The sequence below is a fragment of the Harmonia axyridis genome, chromosome 6, assembly GCF_914767665.1.
Source record: "Harmonia axyridis chromosome 6, icHarAxyr1.1, whole genome shotgun sequence".
In the NCBI taxonomy this organism is placed as follows: Eukaryota; Metazoa; Arthropoda; class Insecta; order Coleoptera; family Coccinellidae; genus Harmonia; species Harmonia axyridis.
This window is the reverse complement of record NC_059506.1, coordinates 29,544,604-29,571,698: the sequence shown is the minus strand read 5'-3', so window position 1 is coordinate 29,571,698 and position 27,095 is coordinate 29,544,604. Positions and strand designations below refer to the sequence as shown.

General features: G+C 35.5%; 1 protein-coding gene and 1 long non-coding RNA gene across 3 annotated transcripts in view; one reads left to right on the top strand and one right to left on the bottom strand.

The window, feature by feature from the left end:
* The window catches only part of LOC123681689 (cytohesin-1), a 112,283-nt gene that overhangs the window by 78,261 nt on the left and 6,927 nt on the right, over positions 1-27,095 (bottom strand). Inside the window, exon 1 of one of the 2 annotated variants that reach the window (XM_045619930.1) lies at positions 24,936-25,220. The exons of the other annotated variant lie outside the window; for it this stretch is intronic. The gene's annotated coding sequence lies outside the window, so the exon portion shown is untranslated. Of the gene's footprint in view, positions 1-24,935; positions 25,221-27,095 lie in introns of those variants that run through there. 2 annotated transcript variants of the gene reach the window in all.
* Positions 7,276-8,093, top strand: LOC123681690. The gene is made up of 2 exons (XR_006747702.1): positions 7,276-7,675; positions 7,805-8,093. It is a non-coding gene; the product is annotated as an uncharacterized LOC123681690 (long non-coding RNA).

The following is a 27,095-nucleotide window of genomic DNA, read 5'->3' as shown; positions in this document are numbered from 1 at the left end:
CTTCTCATTCCATAATTTTTTAATTGATGTGACACTACACAATAAAACTACTAAAAATCAGGTAGGTTGATATGATTCAAGTACTTGATAAATAAATACTTGACTTGAAATTGAAAAAGCTTGACTTGAAATCAAATCAAGCCCAAGCCAAGTAGCTTGAAAATCAAGCAAAGCCTTGAATCCCTATAGGGTCCGGACCTGACACAAAGTGACTACCACCTGTTTCTGCTTATGGCCAACGTGCTTGGTCGTACAAAAATGAGAAGGACATTATGAAGTTGAGTGTGAGGTTTTTGCCAATAGGGACAAGGACTTCTATACGAGAAGGACATTATGAAGTTGAGTGTTTTGAACCGAATTTCAACATTTCTTTGAAGATAAAAGAAGACTGATTACTACAATCCTAAAACCATCCTACTGAAAAAAAGGAATTACCTCAGAATAAAAACAAGCATCGTTTTGCTCTGCTCTTCCACATCACTCCGATGACCAAGCTGCACGAAAGAAAGCGTTCACACTCTACTGATTTCCCATTCAGACTCCTCCGCATTTCCACCATGGCCGATTCGAACGAAACAAATAATATTCGACGAAATTTTCACTCTGTTCTTTCCAGATGGAATTTTCATCCCCCAAGTGTTTGTCACCTGGAAACGTTAGCGCGGGAATAGCTATACGAGGACGTTGAGGGGTTGGAAAGAATCGTAATAGGCAGTTTTCCGTCAGGGAAATCGCTTAGGCGTGGGAGCCTTATGGCGAAAATATGATAAAGGCGAGACCTCAGCGTCATCTTGTTTTCCCCATTATATTCAAAGCGGCTTGGAGCTGGGCTGGGTTCCGCGTTGCTTTGATACCCTCGATCTACCCTCCAGATGAGGGTTTATTGAAATATTTGGGGGACCTTACACTTTATAACTGAATTTACTCTATAATATCCTCTTTTGAGTCGGGAATTTCTTCGGTCGAGGTGGGATTATGAATCCTTGAATTATACTAGTGCTCTCGTGGGTAATATGGAAAGATGCACTCAATATTCACCCCAACATTCTTGCCATTATGTATGCACAAAATGCTAAACACCTGAAGAAGAATTCATTTCGAAAGTTCGAGTGAGAACCATTGATCTTAAGATTTCCATTGAAAACAAATTAAATGAAATGAAATATTGGTAGAATCAGAAGATTCTTACATCTGAACTTTGTGTCTGCATTCGACTGTATGCGAAAGTCCCTTCATTTCATGTTATATAACATTTCGCGCAATAGGTTACGGGCCCAGCCAGTAAACACATTTTTTCTTAAATATTCTACTTTATTCGTCAACATAGCCACCTTCAAGAATGATACATGTACTTCAACGCTCCTCTAACATTTCAATAGCTTTTCTGTAGAAAAATTCTTCTTTGGTTTCGAAATAGGCTCAATCTCGGCAATCGCTTCTTTATTAGAGCGAAATTTAAACTCAGAATAACACCTTCTAATAGTTGTTAGAAAGATGGAGCATGCTCTTAGTATGACTTATCAAGCATTGTTTCCAGACTTAGGATTTTTTCTTAGTTTACAATTAAAAGCAATAGGTTAGAAAAATTCTTATGCTTTAAATTCTTGAAAATTTTTTGTTGTTATTGAAAAAAATATTACGCTTTAAATTCTCGAGAATTTGTTGGTTCTGGAGATAACCTGATGGATAGAACTTATCATTAATAACGATTAAGAATAAAATTACTAAACCCAATTTTGAAAAAATAAAACGAATACGTCAAATTTGAATATCACTATGAGTTTTATGCATTAAGACAGTCTAAGATATTTTTCTCCTTCAAAAAAACGAAAACATTTTTTAAAAAATCCTAATTATCTGAAGAAAAAATCGTTTCAAAAGAGGAACCGTCAATATTTCTAAGATTTCTATGAAAAAAAAAACAACTAAGACGAAATAAATTAAATAAAATACAATACAATACAATTTATTTGTTCGTAAAGATACAATATTATGGTAAATTTGGGATCCGACAATGCCATAAAATGAATTCGTTTGAAATTCAAGAGCTTGTTGGATAAACAATGTGGTTTAAAGCGTTTTTTGTCCTTTTTTTTTCGATAACTCAACCACACCATTGCAACTTTCCAAGTAATTCTGTGCAAAACAGAAACAAATAAGCGATAACCGCCAGTTTTTAACAACCGGAAACCGACGATTAGAACGCCGGAAAAACTTTTTTTCGTTATTTCCGGAAAATCCCCAATGCAATCGGTAACGTTGGCAGCGCCAATTCCACTCGAAACTCTTCAAAACGGCGTATAAAAAAAATAAACATCCCTGGGCGAGATGGAACTGGCCATGCGACAACAAACAGCAGAATAATTGTTAATAAAGCAATCCAAGCGTGACCCAAAACGATTACGGGTTATCGATGTTGCCGGTTTGGGAAAACTTTTTTAATTGTTATCGGCGATAAGTGCAGTTGACATGAGGGTTTTTTTCAATAAAAACAACGCAGATTTTAATTTTCACATCACTTTGTTTTCTTTGTTCGATCGAATTTGCAGAATGGTTCATTTTCCCAGCTAGTGCGGAAAGTGTTACTTCATCAACGCTATTTCCATTACGTTAAAAACGCGATATAGATTGCGAACAATATACATACATATTTACAATTAAAATTGGGTATGGAACAATTTCTGATTGTAATTTGAGGTTTTCCACTATTTCTTTCATCAGTCCAAACACAAGAAACTTGCTACTTTATCGTATTCTTTTTTTTTCAGTATTTTCATCTACAACTGTTAGAATATTACTTCATCCGAACAGATTACAAGAGAGACAACCAACCCTACACTTGATAGTGTTATTGCATGTCGTGCGGTGGCGCTACGAGTCTGCGCGTGGCGAGGCCATCGAGGGCCATCGAGAGAGAAAACAAGAATGGACCTTCGAGTCCTTCGATGGTCAAGAGCGAACGTCAGCCATAAGACTTTAGAGTGACAGTCTCTTCCAACCTGACTTCTGTCAGGTCCTTTCGTTCTGCCTTGTGAATTGTACTTGCTTTTGAGATAGAGTTAAGACTTACTGAGTTGTCTTGAGAATAAACGATTAATATCATCATATGTGTATTAGTGAATACTCTGTATTTATATAACCCAAATATATAAAATCCAATAGGTTATAGGCTCAGTGCACGCTTTAAACTGCGCAACAAGGTAAACTTCTGAAAATATGTTGTGTAAACAACAAGAAAAACATTGAGGTAAGTTGAATTTCAACTTAATTATGAGGCTAGAGATATTTTAGTTAGTTCGGTGAATGGAAATGATTTATTTCATATTCATTCCTGAAATAGAGAATTCCTGTTATACAGTATATACTATATTTGGTTAATGTGTTTACTTATCTATTAGACAAGGAATCAACTTTGATTCTTAACGGTTATTGACAGTTGATGTTTAGAGAAACGAGATATTTTGCTATACACATGTTTTATAGATTTAGATGATAGATATTCAGATTAGTGAAATGAGATATTTTACTATACACATGTTTTATAGATTTAGATGATAGATATTCAGATTAGTGAAATGAGATATTTTACTATACACATGTTTTATAGATTCAGATGATAGAGATTCAGATTAGAAAAACGAGATATTTTAATATACACATGTTTTATAGATTTAGATGATAGATATTCAGATTAGTGAAATGAGATATTTTACTATACACATGTTTTATAGATGCAGATGTAGATTCTGCATACTCATTGTATCAAATTGATTTAGATGTTTGTAAATTTAGAGATTTCACATTCATCATTTGAGAAAGTTATATTATGTGAATTTAGAGTATTTTTCAGAGCCATAATTTGAGAGATGTACATACATCATTCGAGAGGTTTACATGAGGAAATTTTATAGTGTTTATTGAAACCTTTCAGAGCCTGAGATTATGTAAACTTTAGAAATTGTGCTAACATACTTTCTGTTTTAGATTGGATAATATTATAGAATTTACATACCACAACTAGAGAATTGGATCATGTAGATTTGAAGATTCTACATACATTGCTTGGAGCATGTAAAATTGGATGTTTCATATTCCATAAACATAATCCAGAGATTGAGATGTTTTTGAGACTATATATATTGATGAAAAATTTGGGGAATTATTTATTTCACTAAACTACAAAAACTGCAGTATGGTAAGATTAGTGATAACTATTATTTCAGGGCTTCTTTCATACAATGCTTGCTGTGCTGTGTTGTTTGTTTGTAAGCTAGGGATATTATAGGATTCAAGTATTCATCCCGTATTTGTAAAATGGCCATACCTAACTCAACAGGTTTTCATTGCAGTGCGTGATACCGCTTTTGTAGTAAGGTTTACAAATATGAGGTGGTGATATTTGAAAACTTGATAATTCCGTTTCGGATTGTATCAGATTGCTGTGCGTCTGAGGCAATTCAGAAGCACGAAACAAAATTTTATATCTTATACCTGGTAATAGATGTACTAAGAGAGCATATAATGCACAAAAATCTTAAGATACATAATATAAATATTTTGTTTCATAAATCCTGAAATAGATGGCAGCCAAAGGAAATCAAGGAAAACCATTGGTGGATTATCGTAGCGATTCCACCATTTCCGTAAGTGCAGAAGATATAGGTTTCATGCATTACGAGGAAAGAGAGAATTGTCAGAACCAATGTAAGTTTTTCATGCAATTAATAATTGCCCATTTCCTTGATTTTAGCTGACTAGAGCAGTATCAACGAGTGATACGTAAGAGAGATGAGAAATGCTAGAGAAATTTTAGCCATTACACAAAACCCCCTTTTGAGATATTAGAGATTTAGAGATTTGAGAGAGTAGAAATTGTCGACAATAGAGTAGAGTAGAGTAGAGAATATTAGAGATTAGAGTGCGAGAAAACCCAGGTATATAAAAATTTATTCATGTTACAAAGGTAATTAGAGTTATGAGAATATTTTTGAGATTAAATCTTAGAGATTTAAGAGTTTGAGAAAACCCAGCTGTATTTATTAAAAATTAATTCATTTCACAGAGGTGATTAGAATTGAGAGAATAATTTTTGGGGTTAAAATTCTAGAGTACTAGAAAACCCAGGTATTTAAAATTAATCTATGTTGCAGAGCAGAATTCAAATTTTAAGATCTGGATGGACAGTCTATGATCAGAGCTTTTTGACAAACGATTTGTTGGACGTCATAGAGCCAAGTACGAGTAACCAAACTTTTTCAGAGGCTAACAAATCCAAGAGAAGTAATTGAGTATGAGATATTATCATAAACATAATTGAGGAGAATTACTTAAAAGAAAACTTTCAATATCCTAAGACCCTGTTGAAGTAAGTAGAGGTTTGAGGTTCTCCAGGAAGTGCAAGTCAAATGCGACACTCTCACTTCAGGTAAGAGCTTACTTGTACTCCATTAAAATGGAGAAATACGAATCGGTCGATGATTTCTGTGAAAGATTCGACTCGATAGTATGAGAGTATGAAGCTTTCGAGGTGTGATTAAGCTAACTGCTCAAAAAGATAAGATCTGCACTTTATCAGGCTGTATTACCAGTCATATCCAAGTTACGAGATGCAGATCTGACCAGGAGACAGACCCCAAACCAAGAAGGTAATTTAGACGAGATCAGAGAGATTAGAGGTTGAGAAGAGGTCTGAAATTGAAGAGGAGACTCCAAAATTTCAACGGGTACATAAATTAAAATGCTTCCGGTGTAACAAAGAGAGACACTGGTCAACCGATTCAAATTTGTGCAACAGAGTAAGTAAGTGACTCTGTTTCGGTTGTGGGACAATCAAGTAAGAGGATTGAATTAACAATGGTGGCACGAACGAAACGTTCAATTTAAAGGATCGAGTAGAGGTAGGATGAACAAGCCACGTCTCAACACTAAGAACGAAGCCACGTAGACCAGAGAAGAATGAGGGAGAGTAAGAGATTCAACAAAGAGGGTCGCTCCAAGGCAAGAAGGGTTGGAAGTATAAAGCATAGAGAAACTAAAACAGGTAAACCTGATCCAATCATTAACTTTTTGCAGATTCTGTAGCAACAGACCATATCGTAAATGATTGTCTGACTTGAGAAACTTTGAGAGATGTCAAAATATGAGTATAGAGAGCGAATAAAACGAGATAGCAGTCATTGTAATCGATAGTAAGGGTGAGTTAATCTTAAATTTAGATTCTAGAAATGAGAATACTAAGAAACTGCAAAACGTATTTGCAGAGAAAGAGATTTCTGAGAATTTACTTCCCTTACGTAAACTCGCAGACTCTGGGTTCAATATTTACTTAGATGTCCAAGTCCTAAGAGTTTACAATAAGATTAATAATGAATTTGTTTTAGAGAACAGGTCCTAAGAGTTTATAATGAGGTTAATAATGAAATTGTTTTAGAGGACAATTCCAAATCCTAAGTGTTTACAATAAGATTAATCATGAGATTGTTTTAGAGAGTCGAGCAACGATAAGCGAAGAAGATGAGATGAGCTTGCAATCGCAGACACATTCCAATAACGAGTTATTAGGTTCGGAGGGAGAACCAGAATCTGCGATTGGGAGGGAGAAGTAATATAATCTCATCCTTTCAACTAAAGAGAAAGTTCTACAAGTTTCAACTGACAAAACACATGAAACACAATCTGAGCAACAAGAAAAATTGGGATTGCAGTCATATCAGTAGAGAGGTAATTTAGATCGATAACTTGGAATCACTCCAAAACTTAGAACGTGAAGTATGTATCATATCGACAATGGAAAAATTACATTTTAAAGAGACAGAATGAGAGCTGAGAAACAACAAGTTGACACACACTGACACGATGGAACTTATTAAACCACCATCTCATCCAGGTCAGTAAAGATTCATTAATGTCTACATAGAAGACTATTGGAGACTTGCTAAAGCATATCCATTAAAACAGAAGATGAGTTGGCTGAAACATTAAAGAAATTCTTAATATCAACAAGAAACTTGTTGGAGAAAAATGAGAAGGTATATTATATCAGGTCAGATTAAGGTACAGACTTACCGAAAGGAAATTCCCAGAAGTACTGAGTAGAGAAAATATAGAGAACGAGAGAGCGGAGAGGTTTAACTTGACGATCCAAAAGAAGGTTCGTACATACATTTTTGATTCCAGACTACCTAAGAGTATGTGGGAGATTGGTATTGATGCATCTATAGATGTGTACAACAGAACACACAAGTCTATCAGATATCAAACACCGTTGACAAAGTTTGCACCAAATGCAAAATGCCACTTTGATCAAATTGAGAGATTTTGGATGTAATGGAAGTATTTGTAAGTATTATTATGTATTGCGATGTTCGCATACATTAAGATTCCAAAACCCAGCTTGAAATTTAGATAATGTGCCCTGAAAGCTGTCCTAGTGGGTTATACCGCTACAGGATACTTGACGTGGCATTCAAGCTCGAGCTACATGTGAGATCTAACAAGAAACTTGCCTACAAAGATGTTTATAGAAATAAACAACTTGATGACACTAAAGAAAAATTACAGACCCAGGAAAATATAATCGACTGGGATTGGATGAAAAACTCGAAAGAGCCAAAATAAGGGAACTGCCGATCAAAAGGCCAATACCCTGCTACACTTAAAGAAAATCGTAAAGGACGTAAGCTATGCAAGGTTTCTTAATTACTCGGAGAATAATATTTTAGAAATTGGGCTGAACGACCTCGGTCGATTGCCTTTGGATAACTAGTTATCAATAAAGATCAAACTATTAATATTATTATTTTAGGTAAATATGAGAAACCTGATAGAGAAGAAGATATGAGGCTTTGTCTTATTTCTTCATTAAATAGAGAACCAATAAAATTCAAGGAAGCTATAAATTCTAGAGAAGGCCACTTATGGAAGAAAGCTATAAAAAGAAGAAATTGATTCCATGATACAAAATAAGGTTTGGATTTTGGTAGATAAAAGGAATCTTCAAATATCTGGAAAACGGGCAAACATTATAGACTCGAAATGGTATTCGAGAGAAAATTAGAGGCAAATGGTCTTATACGATACAAAGTAAGATTAGTCATACGAGGCTTTAAGGTCAAAAATATCTATGACATCAGACTTCCTGAAATTAGAGCTACATTTGCAATAATCAATAAGTATGATTTACATGCTTGTCAATCAGAAGTAAAAACCTGCTTTTTTAAATGGCACTATAGAGGAGATCTATATGGTGATTCTTGATGAAATAGACATTGACAATGAGATCAAACGATCTTATGTATATAAACTCCGGAAAGCCCTATATGGACTGAAGATAAGTCCAAAGAGATGTAATAAGAGATTCACTGAAGAGATCTAGAAACTTGGTTCAGAGAATGATATACATGGACCTTGTTTATATACATGGAGGAGAAATGATATAAATATAAAGAGAAACCGAGAAGAGAGGTATATAAATCAATCAATCAAATTATACCATGAATATATTAGATAGATTAAATATGAATGACTGCAATGCTCAAAATACTCCTATGGTAACCAGACAGATGGAAAATAGGATTAAGAGAAATCAATCGGAGAATCTACAAGATGACTCAGATAAACTAAAGATGAAAAGAGTTCCTTATAGAGATGAAAAGAGTTCCTTATAGAGATGAAAAGAGTTCCTTATAGAGATGAAAAGAGTTCCTTATAGAGATGAAAAGAGTTCCTTATAGAGAAGCTATTGGTAGCTTAATGTATCCATCAAATGATAGACACTACGTTTGCTGTTAACTATTTAACGAGAAAACAAATGAAGCCGACCAAAGCTGATTGGAAAGGTGTAAAGAGAATCGTCAGGTATATGAAAGGTACTGTGAATTTAAGTCTTAAATTCACCGCTCAAACTGAATACTAAGAGGCATTTACCGATGCAACATTTAGAGACCATACCGACTTGTCATCAACTGAAAGGTATGTTATTAGATTGTTTGAAGATGTAATAGCTTGGAGGAGCCATAATCAAACCTATGTCACATTGTCCACTTGTAGAGCCGAATACCTAGCCATGAATAATGCCTATCAAGAATTAATAACTCTTGACAAGGTACTTAGATTTGTGATAGGAAAACTGATGTTTCCTATAACAGTCTGGTGTGATAACAAATCCGCTGGAGACTGCACCAAGAGAGATGGTGATTACAAACTAAAGGTATTTGATGATCGCTTAGATGACGACCTAATACATAGAGAGAAATCTGGACTTAGAAGACATATGGCTGAAACACATGGTGATTTCATAAAACAATGTGTTGAAGAAAAGAAAATCACAGTGAGATGGATTCCAACCAAGGAGAATGTGGCTGACATAATTACAAAACTTTTAACCATCAGACGGTCATAAGGGATTAACTCAAAAACTAATGATTTAATACTAACTCATTGAATTTTTGTTTTCAGAGTATTTCTAGGGACTAGAGTATAAACTAATTGAGTTCTGTTTATAGATTAGACTTAGAGTGGAGAATGCTAGTAGCAGTTCGATGAAGGGAGGGAGTGTTAGAATATTACTTCATCCGAACAGATTACAAGAGAGACAACCAACCCTACACTTGATAGTGTTATTGCATGTCGTGCGGTGGCGCTACGAGTCTGCGCGTGGCGAGGCCATCGAGGGCCATCGAGAGAGAAAACAAGAATGGACCTTCGAGTCCTTCGATGGTCAAGAGCGAACGTCAGCCATAAGACTTTAGAGTGACAGTCTCTTCCAACCTGACTTCTGTCAGGTCCTTTCGTTCTGCCTTGTGAATTGTACTTGCTTTTGAGATAGAGTTAAGACTTACTGAGTTGTCTTGAGAATAAACGATTAATATCATCATATGTGTATTAGTGAATACTCTGTATTTATATAACCCAAATATATAAAATCCAATAACAACTAATATACAGAGGGAGATGTTTGAGTACGGAACGTTTTATACAAGTTGCAGATCATCCAGGCCTTTCAGAAAAGTAGCTTGTTTTGTTTCCAAGAAGTTTAGTTTCAGAGATACAGGCTGATTCATGAAAATTGGCCTAAATTTCTGATGTCCATAACTTGGCAATCAGCAAACCAAATTGGTCAAATTCTGTGGGTTTTTTTCACTTCATGCAGGCCTTCAAAACGATTAATGTTATTTCAATATCTTCAGGGCAGTACTCAAATTGTTGAGTGTTTTTCTTTAGACTTCGAAATCTATATTTCTCACACGTTTTAGAGAAACATCGTTATTGCCATGAAAAAATACATAATTCAGTCTAATGAATTCAATTTTCACTTTGAATGTCCCACTTTTTTCAAAAGAGAAGCCAACGAAAGAATTAATCTCTTATGTAACTTTCTTGGAATACGGTCCTGTTTTTATTTCTTTCGTGAGAACATTTGATGTTACCTGATAATTTTTCGGATTTTATAGCTTTCTGTTCAACTCTCTTTCATTGTAAACCCACAGCACCTACTGAGTGTTTTAACACGCTGCCTGAATTATCAATTAGAAGTATGCTTGATCAAACAGTGAATTCTTTTGAAACTAGACAATAAATTGAAAACAATTTGTATTTTTTTAAGGATTTGAAAAAACAAAGTTCATCACTATTCCAGAAAAAATGAAAAATTTGACAACAATGTAAATAAAACAATAATCGACCATATCACGAAATAGTTGCACACCAAAATCTATAAAAATCGTTTGATCCGTTTCTGAGATAATTAAGGCATTTCATACTCATAACTCACTCTGTATAATGTAACTATTACATTTGTGGTTCTTTCATTTTAATGCTACATAATATCCCTCTAAGGATCGATGTAAAACGATTTATAGTCTTTATCACCTCTTTTCTGATACACTCTTCTCAATATTTCTTCAAACACACAATGACAGTTTGAAGGTCGATTCATACGACACCCTGTATAAGTTAGACCGTAATCCAAACCAGTTACTTGTAGAAAACCCGAAGAGGCAGCAATGCAGCGGAACGCAATCTGATCAATTCAATGAGCACAAATCAAGATATATGTGTATCATTTTACCAGCATACATCTAATGGTTTTCTATGGTCGGTGCAAAGGCCACCACAATTATTGTAAGAATGCCGTTTGTCGTGTTGTTGAACATCCATTTTAAACGATAAATGGAGCGTGAATTAATCATAGATAAACCACGGGATTTTATCTATGATGAATAGCGTTGCTGGCAATAATTTCGTTACGAAGGATTTATGGAATAGACATTACTCATTTCAGGTTGAATTTGCACTTTTTATGTTACGAACTTTATGCATTTTCTGTTCTTCATGTGAAATTTCACTCCTTCTTCACAGAAATCATTAATAACCACACTTTGAAGATATATATGTTACAGCATCAAGACGGCAATAGTTGATTATGCCCCCAGTGAATAATGACATAAGGTGTATAGCTTTGCTTTCGCCGTTTCGCAATAGATGGCTAAGTGGTGGTCGAAATGAATAGATCGAAGATGTCATACAATAAGTTTAGGTATTTGTAAAGATAACGCCATCGAAATATTAGTCGATTTGTGTCTGTATCAAAGAGTTATTCTCGATTAAACGAGAACGAGCTTACGAGCCAAATCCTCGTCATTTGCCGGAGGTTTTATTTTCTGCTTTAATATGAAGAAATCTGTGGCTGAGGCTCATCGAATGCTCTCAAATACCTATGGCGAGGCCGTTTTTAGTGAAAGAACGTGCCGAGAGTGGTTCAACGCTTCAAGAACGGTGATTTTGATGGCGAAGACCAGCATGGCGATGAAAGAGAGAAGGTTTTCGAAGATGCAAAATTGGAGGCTTTACTTGATCAAGACTCGTGTCAAACGCAACAATAATTGGCAGCAACTCTGTAAGTCACACAACAAGCCATTTCAAAACGCCTGAAAGTCATGGGAATTATTCAGAAACAAGGAAATTGGGTGCCGTACGAGTTGAAGCCGAGAGATGTTGAACGGCGTTTGTTTGCTTAGGACAGCTGCTTGCAAGGCAAAGATGAAAGTGATTTCTGCATCGCATGATTGCTTCCATGTCGACGGCCAAACCGAACATTCACGTTTCCAAGGTAATGCTCAGTATTTGGTGTGACCAGCTCGGCGTAGTGTATTATGAGATGTTGAAATCGACTGAAACAGTCGCAGCTGATCGTTATCGAACGCAATTAATGCGATTGAGCCGAGTATTGAAAATCAAACGGTCGCAATACAAGGAGAAACATGATAAAGTGTCCATGATTTGATTATACAGGTCATCATTATCAGTGGGAAAATCACTGACAGTACTTTCCTCACTTAATTAGACCACATTGTAATGTGGTCTACGCATGAGTTGTGAATTATTATCACTTGAATTCACGATAATTCAACATCAAACGTACACCAAAAAAACCATATGCAAATTCAGAGAAGTTATAATTTTCACTACGGTGGGAATCCCTTAAAATTAATACTCGAAAAAAGAAACAAGAAGTTCAACACTCGTCAACAATAAGAAAAAACGGACAGCTTTCAGCAAAAAACTTTTAAAACGATCGATCTTCATTAAGGCCCGTGTGGACGGTAATAAAATAAATCGTTCACCATTAGCATTACTCAGACATATTGCCTAACGCTCTTAAGAGCTTAATGGACCTATAGGATTCTGTCAATTGTGCATATATAACTTCTTTATGCTCAATGAAACGCATAATGCAAATAGAGCTGGTGGCACCAATGAGGCTGATTGACTCACAATTGTCTGTGTCATCATGCTGGATAGGGTGAGGAGTTCGACAGAATTGAAGGTGGTCATAGAATATTTATATCTTCATATCCAATTATGGAGATATGAACCGTCTTATCAGTTAATAATTTTATCCATTCTGACAATATTGGACAAATGACTGGAGAGCACTCAATTGTTCTGAAGGATGCGCCATCTAGAGGCTCGCTTTCAAAAAGCGACATTGTTGTTTTATTAGTACAAAAATTGTAAGTATTGCAATCCACACATTTGAAGACTTATAGTTGAATCAAATGATTGTAAAGGGTGTTTTTTTTTAGAGCTATAGAACTTTAAATTGCAATAAAACAACGATGGATTATTCGATTGACATGAATTTTATTTATCCGCAAGATAATCTTGTGGCATTACATTTTAAATATGATTTCTGGCATATGCGCCACGGCTGGCTCGGATGTAGTCCAATCTGGACGTCCAATTTTCGATGACTTTTTCCAACATTTATGGCCGTATATCGGCAATAACACGGCGAATGTTGTCTTCCAAATGGTCAAGGGTTTGTGGCTTATCCGCATAGACCAACATAGCCCCACAGAAAGTAGTCTAGCGGTGTTAAATCACAAGATCTTGGAGGCCAATTCACAGGTCCAAAACGTGAAATTAGGCGGTCACCAAACGTGTCTTTCAATAAATCGATTGTGGCACGAGCTGTGTGACATGTTGCGCCGTCTTGTTGGAACCACAGCTCCTGGACATCATAGTTGTTCAATTCAGGAATGAAAAAGTTAGTAATCATGGCTCTATACCGATCATCATTGACTGTAACGTTCTAGCCATCATCGTTTTTGAAGAAGTACGGACCAATGATTCCACCAGCTCATAAAGCGCACCAAACAGTCAGTTTTTCTGGATGTAACGGTGTTTCGACATAAACTTGAGGATAAGCTTCACTCCAAATGAGGCAGTTTTGTTTGTTGGCGTAGCCATTCAACCAGAAGTGCGCTTCATCGCTAATGGACGTAGTGCGCGATACGTATTCCGCACAGAACTATTATTTTCGAAATAAAATTGCACTATTTGCAATCGTTGTTCAGGCTTGAGTCTATTCACGATGAATTGCCAAACTAAATGAGAATAAATCACTTGACAGCTGTTAAATCGGTCGCCATCTTGAACAGTAATGCCAACTTAAAGTTATATACCTCGAAAAAAAACACCCTATATTATTCTTAAATTTTCTTCAATAGCCATAAATGAGCACTGATTTCAATACAGCAATTCAAAAATTTCTAAACGTTGTTGAAGGTTGTATCTTTCCATGAGTAAATGACATATCCTACTGAACATAAATGTCAAAAAATAAAGCACGGTGATGTCATTACAAGCGTTGCACTATTTCTATTGAAAAGCTCTATAGATCCCCAAAAAAAAAAGAGGTAACACTAAAACATGTTGTGACCATCTTGAACCCCCGGAGGGTTTACCAGCCTGCGGGTTCGACATCGGAGCAGCAGGTACCCACGACCCTCGACGTATTCGAGCCTAATTTACTTATTACCCACGTGAGGACAAAGAAAGTTAGGAATTTGAGCTGGTTTAACAAGTGGCTACTGTTTCGTGAGGATAATTGGGCAGATCCACCTAATTTGAGGTTACGCACGATTGGTTTGCATTTTTTAGTTCATCATCTCCAAGACGTGTCTGTCAACAGGTTCTCTGGTCTATTTGTTTATTGCTTATACTGTATAACATTAGGGGGTAACTGCAAGGAACGATTTCTTCAACTTGATTTCTAGCAACAGAATTACTGTATTTCAAGGGTGCTATGGTAGCAGAATGAAATATCAACGGTTCTTCTCATTGACATTCTGATAGATTCATATAGTAATAAACATAGATAGAAGGAGTATACGCAATTTTTACATGTCTCCAACATGGTTAGATTACGTTGTCGGATTGTGATATATTTTCAAATCCACAATTTTACTATATCGTTATGAATATATATTATATTGAATGAAATATATTTATTTGAGTGATTTCCGATTAAATATGCAAATTTGAATATTTAGAATCCGATATTTTTCCTAATTGTCGAATTTATAATAAGCAGAATATTTATTATTTCCTGTATCTACCTGCTGAAATCCAAGGTTTGGCAACTTTTGCTCTCCTAGTGTCATCGGTTGTTTCACGTCATTTGGTGCGCAAGTAGTTTGTTTTCTGAATTTCTGATATATTTAGGTATTTATTTCAATATATTTTGGGTTAATATGAAAAGTCAATTAACTTTGGGACATAAGAAGTGCGTTCTTTGTGGAGGAACTCGCGAGTTGTGTGAAATATCTTATCACTGATATGTATTCATGTCCGCGCTCTTCATGCCAAATTTAATAGTTCATGTTGGGGACAAAATTTGATTACTGAAAATGACATATGCTCCCTCTATCTATGTTTATTCCTCTGAGGATAGATTAGACTAAAACATCCAATTCATGAATATTATAACGAGATGCTATTGGTCGAACTTGCGATTAACTTTGCATTTTCGTACCTTGGTGATTGGGTTTTACTACCGAATTGTGATATTTTATCAGGAACGTAGTTGAAAAGTTAAAACATTAAAAAAACTAACCGCAAACAGATTTCTTTGATGAAAAAAGTAATGAATTAAATGAGCTTCACAATGAAATACTGTTTGATAATAATCAATTCGTTGTATGCCTCCATCGAAATGATTTTCAAAAAGAAAAATGTTGAATCGAGTATAAAAACAAATGCTTTCGTAGAAACGCATTTTGGGGACCTCTTCGAATGTTACTTCTCATATTGCCATTTTTTTGAAACATTCATGAGAAAGTATCCACTTTTTATGTACCTACTCAATAATTGAATGATTTAAACGAACTATCAGTCAAAAAGCCAAATATTTTCAGTTGTCTCCGTTTAAATAACCGATACGTCAAGTTTTAGAATAATCGAGAGCAGAAATTAAGAAAAAACTTTCTCAAAGGCCAACTGGCTCTACGAAACTAATTCGTCCCTACTTGTCGAATCGCTAACTTAGCATTGAAAGAAAAAAATAGACTTATTATAATTCGTGCACACAATCACTACATTCAAGCCTTCAAATTTTTCCTTTATTGTCCAAGAATACTGTTTCTTTGAAGAACTAAAATAAATCACACATAAAATTATAATTTTTGCGAATTGGTAATGTTGACCCAACTTTGTTATATCGAGTTTAAAGGAGAACAGGAAAAAACAGAAGTAAAAAAAAATATTTGAGCAAGTGATTTCAACCGTTCCTAAATTGCTTTGTGCAATATTCCCCCCCCCCTACCCTTCCTTCAACGTTCAATTACTTCTCTAATATCCAACAAAAGCATACCAAAAAATTCACCCTCCACGTCATCAATCAACCCCTAATCGGAACGTTCAACTCTGAATAAAAACCACGACAAAAAAAAAACGTTTAGAGAAACTCGATCAAACACTTCACGTCTGCTTCTGTTGAAATATTTTCATTAACAACCCACAATAAATACTTGAGAACGCTACAATCTAACGTCACATATCGACCCCTCGAGTGGGTTGTGGGGTTGTAACGCAATCCTCACCCTAAACCAATATTACGAAAGCCATTCATAAACCAAACAAAGAGGGGACCGGGCCATCGAAGGAGGCAGTGATCCGTTTTAAATTACCCTGGATATCGTCTACGACGATGTTTTTATGACATCTCTCGAGGATGCCGAAGTCAACTGAGCGGTGAGATAAAGCACCCTAGTTTTAAAAATAAAAAACCCTAAGCCGTCTCACATACTTTGACGCGAGCTTTGACGGTTTTCATTGAGACAGGTTCTCAAGTGTCGACGAAACTCTTACCACTTCGATCACTATTTTACTGCTGCTCAAGGTGTGAAAATCGTTTAGATAATTCGAGAAAATGCTTCCGATTCAACACGATTCGAACGATTTAACGTTACCAATTTTATTTCATGAGAAAATATTCTTCTTCCTACGAGCGTTCGAAAACTAGTACCTTCCCGCATTTATTTGAGTGCGGAAAGTTAGCAGTTTCCACACGCCGCACAGTGGGGCAAGATACCCAGAATGTTGGCAAAAAATCAGAAAACTGTTTTAATTCTAACATCAAGCCATAAAAGCAACCACAATTCTTTGTTGAATCAACCCATTTGACTACCTAGAGTTAAATCATCTTTTGGTGTTCATCAATAATCAATTTTCATTTCACAAAATATTTTTTTTATGAATATTATGAATGATTTCTACTCGGATTTCTATTTCACTCTTATTATTTTTCATTTTTGTCATTAGGAAATCATCAGGTTTTATTTCTGTTTTTAGCTGATATAGCTAGAGTTCGTAGTTAAAATGTAGTTCCTAACTAGTGCGCAAAGCACAATTTTCGTTTGGTTTTGCGTGCGAGAAAGTATCGCCTTATGCACTTGCTAGGAAAGTAACTTCATTTTATTTGCTAGATTGCAACATCAGGCAAATATCATATTTTCTATCATTCACGCAGTTATTCACTCGGGTGAATAATGATCAAAATAGCCTCTATTAATCATTGCAGAATGTGAAAAATAGTATATTCTAATACAAGTTGCAGAATGGGCTCCTATTCCAACACGAATGCGAAATTCGAAAACGAGCGACAAAGGAACGAGTTTTGGAACGCACGAGTGTTGGAATTGACTTCTGCAACGAGTATTAGACGATATTTTCTCTATTTCAGTCAAGTTTTGTGAAATATTTTCGAAATTCAATGAAAAATTCAGATTATACATCCTAGTGACTTTTGTATTGTATCTTGGCAGTTGGTGTGACTGTTACGAAAATTGACAGATTACGGAATTTGAATTTGAATCTTGAGTTTCAAATTTTGAAATAATTTATAATTACGCATTATTTTCGTGAATTAGGTCTGACAAAATCGATTTAACACCACCAGAATTAAGATAAATTGCGAATAATGTTGCAAGTCATTTCACTATGTCCAAATTATATTATATTGACAATTGACGTGTGTTGAAATTTGATAGGATCGGAAGTCAGTGTCGACAACCACAAAACGAAAAATATAACTCAAAACTATGCTGTAATGAACTCGTTACGATACTAAAATAGAGAAAATTTATTTATAGAATGAGTTTCGTCGTTTTTCGAAAAAAGTAAGTTTTATTGCCTCGCCCTGTATCGGAGATCGGCAAGAGAAACATCATTTGAGGTCAGGAGAAATTGATTCGTCGAAATTGTCGAGATTTCCTTTAATATTCGATTCGTTCAGAGAACGGTCTCATTGTCTGCATACGAAAACAAAGAAATCGGCCTGTGGATGAATCCAAGTCAGTAATGAGAGGAATAATCGACTCTCAATGAGGTTTGTCTGGCATTGTTCGAAACGAGTTCGTTGTCATTCCGTCGAAATTTTCGTGAAATATTGTAATGAGACCAAGTAACTTCGCAATTTCACTTTCGCAAAGAGAAAAAAAATACAGATGCTTGAATACCTACATAAATCGCTGTTTCTGTAGACGTTAATGAATCTAGATACGATAAAATTAATGTATTGTTGGAAGCTGCGATTCCCCAAAGTGTCATTTCAACGAAAACTTGATTCCTGATATCCAAACTTTCTGAAATTCATAAATGTATATACGTTTCTTCATTGGAATTCATTGAATTCCGAAATTGTTAGTGAACTTCTTCTTTGATCAATGGATTTTCACGGTAGCGCCTCAGTTACAAATAACAAGTAAGATGTCAAGAAATAAATGTTGACACATTCGATTTTTTTCAGTAGGTGGTGCTTTAAAAGAAATGACAGAAGACTACAACAATCAGAACAGCCAAGCTATATTCCTACAGAAAAAAAGACTAGAGATCATCTCAAATCTGCAGATACATGGAGGAGAGATAAAATGGGAAAGTCAAGTATCTTGGTGTAACAGTAGATAATGATTGGAAAAACTCAGAGTAATAGACATAGATAGAGGGAGCATATGTCATTTTCACTACGCAAATTCTGTCCCCAACATGAACTATCAAATTCGACATGAAGAGCGCGGAAATGAAAAGATATCAGTGATACAATATTTCACTCAATTCGCGAGTTTATCCTCAAAGAACGCACTTCTGATGTCCCATGGTGAATCAACGTTTTATATTAACTCAAAATATATTGATATAAATACCTAAAAATATCAGAAATTCCGAAAACAAACTTCAAGCCCGCCAAACGACGTGAAACAACCGATGACACTAGGAGAGCAAAAGTTGCCAAACCTTGGATTTTAGGAAGTAGATACAGAAAATAATAAATATTCTGCATATTATAAATTCGCCAATTAGGGAAAATATCGGATTCCAAATATTCAAATTTGCATATTTAATCGGAAATCACTCAAATAAATATATTTCATTTAATATAATATACATTCATAACGATATAGTAAAATTGTGAATTTGAAAATATATCACAATCCGACAACGTAATCTAACCATGTTGGGGACATGTAAAAATTGCTTATACTCCCTCTATCTATGTTTATATGATCTACCTACTTCTTGATGTATCTGGATCAACCAGCTGTCAATTACCGATCTAAAAGATAGAAGAAGAATTAATCATTATGTAGACCCTAGCTATCAATTACCGACTCTGCGGATCTATTAGCTCTTGATCTACCGGCCATGTAGAGCTGTAAGCTAGACTAGTAAGCGCCTCTGCGGATCTATTAGCTCTTGATCTACCGTCATGTAGAGCTGTAAGCTAGACAGAAAGGCGCTTACTAGTCTAGCTTACAATTCTACATGACCGGTAGATCAAGAGCTAATAGATCCGCGAAGTCGATAATTGATAGCTAGTAGGTCTACATAACGATTAATTCTTCTTCTATCTTTTAGAATCGGTAATTGTCAGCTAGTAAATCCAGATACATCAAGAAGTAGGTAGCGAAGGTAAGCAAAGCAATAACTATTGCTTTGCTTACTGAACACAATGTTACACTTGAGTGATAAATATTAGGTTAGTAAATATTGTTTTTGAGCACCGAAGTTCGGTCAAAAACCCAATATATCACATCTATATCATTCGCGCAAGAAGTGAAACGTCCTCACCTCCGATTTCAAGGTCACCCATCGGAATAATTGCAATAATCACTGGTAAAAGCCCGCCCCAGATAGGAACCAAAGTGTGGCGATTTGATAGCGTATGACGCAACGCTATTTCGCGAAATATCATCAGAGCAAATAGTTGATACCTCATTATCTTTCCTCTGCTAGCATCCCGATCTATTTTCACGTCTCAAGACGAGGATTTGGAACGTAACAATTGCAGTTCGCTGTTCTAATTGTGTCCGACATCAGTGACGTGCTTGGAAAAATTGTCGTGGCTGATATCGTTAACGAGGATTTCGAGCATTTTTTTTTGCGCGCGACGACTCTTGGCTAACTGAGATCTGATTGTTGTTTAGATTGCGACCGTTATGCGGATTTGTGTTATCCGAAAATCCTGCCAAAATAACGCTTATGTAACTATTATCTAATTGCCTGTTTGAATGGCGCTATTTTTATCGGGACACGTAGAATAGTTGGTCTTTCGGTGATGGATACATTTTTGCGATGTTCCGAGTATGTTCTATGTTCGCCTTTTAGTTTATCCGTTTTTAATCTCAGTGGCGACGCCAGCATTCAAGAATAGAGGGGGGAGGCGAGAGGCCAGGATTTTTTCAAGAGGGGCCAACATTTCCTGGTGTATTATAGTTTATGTTGTTAAATTCATGCTCTATTTTTTTGTTCATTCGATATCTCAGGGGGTAGCATCAAAAATTTATTCAGCAAACTGTAATTATTTTGTAATGCGGAATTGCTCCATGCACAGCCTGTCTATAGGGTGATTCCCCGTGATGGCCTATTAGACGTTCATGGAAAACTATTCATAATTTAGTGCTGAAAATTTGCATATTGGGGTTTGAGACAATGATCTTTCTGCCTTAAATATTTTCAGATCTCTACAACTTCCGGTTATACCGGAAACAGAATACTACTTCCCTATTTCAAATGGCATACTCAGTATATTATGGCATCATTAGATATGGCTTTATTGATGAAAATTTCAGCAATATAACGATTGATGAATTAATGAGATACTAATGAAAAAAAAATGGTGGCGACGAGTACACATATTGTTTTGAATATTTCTGCAGTCCAAACCCCAAACGGTCTTACAATACTACTTATTCGCAGAAGCGAAGATGAAAAAGGTTTTTTCGAGTAAACTTTTTCTGCAGAAATATTCAAAAAAAATACCTCATCGTCGCCATTTTTTTCATAAGAATCCCATTAACTCATGATTCGTTGAGTTTCTACCCAAGGTATGGCATATTGCTGAAATTGTCATCAAAAAAGCTATATGATGATGCAACAATACATGTACTGGGTGAACTATTTGAAATAAGGAAGTAGTAGTCTGTTGCCGGTAAAACCGGAAATTGTAGTGATCTGAAAATATTTCAGGGAGAAAGATCATTGCCTCAACCAAGAACATGCAAATTTTTAATAAAAAATATGATTAGTTTTCCACAAACGTCTAATAGTCCATCGCGGAGAATCACTCATTATATGATTTTTTTTATGATATAGATTATTGGATTGAGCTGAAAGACCAGATATTGCTTACTCTGGTATGATTATTCGCAGTTAATAAAGACTTATTTCTCTTTTCTTTCAACTTTCAACTTCAAAATTCTCAAGCAAGGTAAATCAACCGATTTTGTATCGAATTCAATACAGATAGCTCTATACTTTCCAAGAACATTTTAAGGCGGAAGACGTAGGCAGTGACCCATCAAAGGTAGCATTCTTCACGTATGCCATCTTGGCAAATGTTGACACGCATGAAAAAGAATCTATCAGACCAGAACTTATAGATAAGGAGTGAGGTAAGTGGAGACAGCTGTTCATGCATGTATTGTACCTACTTCGAATTTGAATTTTATCATGTTCCTTGAAGGTAAAGTTCGAGTAAAAGATCACAGTTTAACCAACATTCCAAATAAAGTTAGAGAATATCCCTCAGCGACCAGCGTAATAATCATCGATAGAGGGAGCATATGTCATTTTCAGCAAGCAAATATAACTATGGTTATTAATCTATGAATAAGTCAGATGTCAAACTGACATTTGATATTAGTATGCTTCTATGAATATCTATAGTACATAAATATTGATGTGATATGTCAATGTGACGTCTCGTTCATTGATCGAAAGAGGAGAGATTCATTCATTCACTACTTCTGCACAAAACTTCAATGGAATCTTCCAAGAAAAATATTATTTTCGCTTCTAGTAAAGAATATATGAAGCTGAATTTTTCTCCTAATGTAACTAATTTTTCGTGCTTATCAAAGGAAATGATAAACCACAAGCGATAAAAGGTAGTGTCACAACGTTTCATCATTTGGTCAACGGCATGTATTGTTTCATCAAATCAAAAACCTACAACATTATTAACCAAAATTACTTAACGAGTTAATGTACTGCGGAAACATAACAACAACCGATCAACAACAACCATACGCTTACACGTGCTGTCAATAGAAAACAATGCGAATTATTCAAATGTCGAACTTTTCCATTATCAATAACAGGACACTCTACAGTGATCATTGAAAACGTGACAGCCTACATGAATTGGCGACAATTTCGAATGTGTCAGACATAATAACAACACAATTCGAGAATTTACAAATCCTGGAAAGCCACCGTGATTCACATTGTCAACTCTAGAGAGCTGCCTATAGGTATGCAAAAGATCTTATTCGGTATGACGTATGTAACGTAGGTTGGGACATCTAGATTAGTTGAGTTTCGAGGAAACCAAGGAATTTTGACCTTCACGCCGACATTAAGTCCTGATAATGAAAACTACGCATCTTTGAATTGAGAGTTGGAAAGAGCATTTTTTTTGTAAGGGGCAATTTGTTACCTTGTGGCTATTGAACCAAGTATTGTTTAGTATGTCCAGAATTTGCTATAACCACTGAAGCTTCTGATGGTATAAATTGCATCGAAAGGATAAAAAATTCGTAATACGTTCTGCTAAAGGCCGTCAAATGTTCAGCATGATGAATTTTTCGTGAAATATTTAAATGTCAAATGGGGCGTACAACCTGAAGGTATTTTTTTCAGGGTAGATTTAGATCCCAAAGGACGCGGACAAATTGGAGAAAGTCCTAGAATTCCATTACTATGACTTTTCTGAATTTTCCTGAAAATTTGAATACTGATGATTCGGTAGAATCAGATATTAAATTCAGATTTAAAACTTCATGCCAAATTTCATTTTGATCTCGTCACCAGAACCAGACAACAAATACAAAAGAATTTCGCGTGTGATTGAAAAATAATAGTTTCAAGCTTCACACTGAAATTCATGTGGGTCGCATTATAAGAACCATAAGAAATTCGAACAGAATGTTGCAAAAAAGTAAAAATTCACTTTTTTTCGGCCAAATCAGAAATATAGATTTTTTTTTCATTGAACGAGCCCTAAAAAGTCTCTCCATAATTTCCCAATTTTGGATTCTACGCATTCAAAAACGTAAAATGTGAAAATTTTAGGAAGGGAATCAAAAGAATGTTGCCAAATAAGTGGAAAATTTTGTAAATAGTGGATCTCTGTCTATAATTCAAGAGAGTTTTACATGCAAACAAAAGCTTTTTTCATTGTAAAGTTTGAAAGAAGAAAAAAAAATTGCATTTTGTGAGCAAGTATTTAAACCAAAACGTGCCTCCTAGATTTTTTGAATTCCAATCACAGAAAGAGAAATGTTTCATGCACAATGTTGCACAACATAATTTTTCAAATGAATTATTGTTTTCACCGAAACTTTGTTTCAGTAAAAAGTTTTGGTAAAAATGGAATTGGGATTGCATGTTTCACTCCTTTGAAAGATCACAAAAAAAATTGAATGAATATCAATAAATAGTCTTTTCATTGGAAAAATATGAAAAATACAAAATGCTATTGCTTCAATTTAGCAGCAATTTCAAGAAAAAATAAAAAGAAAATTGTTCTCAATTTTGGAAGAGTGTGACTTTTCAAGGAAATACCTAAGAGCTCTTGCCTATATTTTTTTGATAAATTAGAGGTTTTCAGTATGTGCACTTTGTCATGGCTCATTTAATTTGAGAGGAAGGTACCTACCTGATGAAATTTGTTAACGAATGAAAGTCGACCATTACAGTTTTGTTCATGCACAACTTTCAACCCCCTAACGTGAAAAATTAGAATGTCCGAAAGGATTCAAAGTTGTGCATGAACGAAACTGTAATGGTCGACTTTCATTCGGTGACAAATTTCATCAGGTACCATCGTCTCAAAGTGAATGAGTCATGACAAAGTGCACATACTGAAAACCTCTAATTTTTCAAAAAAAAAATCTTGAAAATTTCTGCACGTCTGTAAAGAAGATACAAAGACCTTGCCAAAAAAGTACCACATGACCCATTTTCCCTATTCAAAAAATTTAGAGGGTTGATGGGGATGGCACAGGGTGCAAGCAACAAAAATCCTTCAAAAATGCATGAAAATTTGGTAAAAGTGAAACAAAAATTGATCTGTTTCAGGATTTTGTTGCTGAATATTTTCCTTCTGATAAAATCAATTTGTTCCATAATTCTGGCGCGTACTGTATACACTAAATTCAGGTTGAATATCTTATGAAGGGAAGGTGCTATTGAAAAAAACTTAACACCCTATATTTCGAAAACAAGGCATTCACAGGTCCAAGTTTATGGGACTTTTTTTTCTTAAGTTGATCCGAGGAATTTGCAATTTTCGTTTGTACCTCCAATTTAGGAACAGCCTATATTGGAATAGTGTTAATATTTTCAACTTCGGCTTGTTATTAGAAACTTTCATTCAGAGTAAGAAAGCTCACGCTTAAATTATGTATTATATTGATGCTGAAAGAAAAAAGTTCGATTATGTATCTGCGATTCGCGCGACGTCTCCAATAATCCAGTGAGATCCCAAATAAAAATCGAAATTACACGATAATTCCCCTTAAACCAAACATTGCCAACCACCTAATCGACAGTGTCAATAATCACCATGATAAACTCGAGCAAACATTTACCTAAAATCCAATCCAAAACCGTCTCAGCCCTCCTTCATCCACACTTCACTCTCTTGCAGATAAATCCACCCAGGAACCACCAACCGGATCACCCCAACACACTCCACACAAACCCACCAATCTAGCGCGCGCTAAACTGCTTCTTCTCGCACGCCAAACCCCACGCGAACTGTACGAGACGTTTCTGCGATACGCTCCGCGCGATTTCTGCGTCTGTCTACGACCGTGCTGCGAAGACTGTGTCCGCGCACTGATGTGCCCACCGGCTTGGAGCTTCTTCGAAGGCTGCCTCATCGTGTATCGAAAGCGTCACCTGCGTCGTGGTGCGGAGAGATAGAGACGAGCGAAATGTGCGATGTTTTCGAGTATTTTGTTGTTTGGCGATGATGATGATGATACGGTCCTGTGACCTTGGGGGTTTCGAATCAATCGGCGATTATTATTGGGCGTTTTATCGGGTATTTCGGGTTTTCCGCGTATTGCGTACGAGGTATGTAAAGAAATTGCCAATAGAAATGATGTTCTGATTGCCACAAATCTAAATGAAATATGTTAACTATCTCGACTCTCCTAGGCCTCTGTGAGACTTCTCAGAAGGTTAGAGCTTCCTCGAGTATGGATTCACGGCTTGACTTGATATTTAAGCTACTTGACTTGGCGCCCAACGTGGGGCTAGAATACATTAAATTTTAGATTCACCGAATTTGAATCAGATATTTCAATTCATATTTAAATTTTTTTGTAATATAAACATAATATTTAAATGGCTAATCAAATGGAGACATCAGGAAAATATCTACCAATTGAAATTAATAGTTTTATGGCAAGGTTCGAAAATTTCACACAACACATAGTGTGCAAATGTCCGAGTTTTTCTGGCACAAGAACCACCCACATGGGAAAGTCAGTCCTGGATACTCATGAAGTAACAGTCAAGGCTCCTAAGGATGTCGTCGGTTTCGTTAACCGTATCGACAGCCTCCCTAGGTTTGTACGAATAAGTAGGTTGAGAACAAAAGATCAATTTGGTCGCAGTTTCCGGAAAGCTCGATTCAATAATAATAGCAATAATAATTAATACCCAACAGCGAATGTTAAGGATTAGATATTCATTTCTACTAACAAATCAATAAGGGGTTGTCCATTAATCACGTGAGGCTTGAAAGGGGGGGGAGGGGTTTGATAAAAATCACGAAAATATCACAAGGGGGAGGGGGGGTGTAGTAAGATATCACGTGTATTTATTTTTTCGTCAAACGCGCGATTTTTAAACAAATATTAAGCGGCACGGCGCGGCGTGTAGTGACCTTGACTACATTAAATATATTCATGTACTAGTACAATACATGTTTTTCCTATGATTACACTTTTCGTTTATTATTATTGTTATCGCAATCAAAAAAAACTTGCAACCTGGTGTAGACATTTTTATTATGGTCCTTAATTTCAGAAGAAAGATTATAGTTTATACCTGTATTTAAATTGAGTTAATATTCAGAAAATTTTAAGATTCGTTGTAGGTACTAAAAATACACGTGATGTTGAGAAGGGGGAGGGGGGGTAGTCTTAAACCTCACTACGTATCACCAATGGGGGAGGGGGGTTTAAAAAATGCTAAAAAAAGATCACGTGATTAATGGACAACCCCTAAGTAGATGATGTTCGTCAAAATATTTTTTGAAAAAATCGGGAAGAATTATTAAAATATTTATATCCTGCAAATTCGTAGGCACAATAATCCTTTGAAATTGTTTCGAGATAGATGGTAAACATGTATGAAATAGAATTCATATGCCTATTCCTTTCAATTAATTTTCACCAAGCTTCCAAAACAGTATCCAATTAAAAACGCAGATTTTTCCAGGATCACAAGGTAATTGGTTCGAAATTTCCGGGTGTTTTAAATTTCAGTAAATTGTTTTTCCAATAGCGGATTTATGTATGATTGAAGTATTTGGTCCTTCAAACGAGTTTTCCTATAGGAATAATACAATTTGAAATGGTTATAATTAATGGCAACACTGTGTATTATTTTTTGACATTCCTTATGTCACTTGTGCCATCTCATCGTGGAAAGATACACGCTGCGACAACCTTTAGACATTGTTTTATTAGAGAAAAAAAACGATAAAAAGCGCGTTTTCACAATTATTAAGTAAC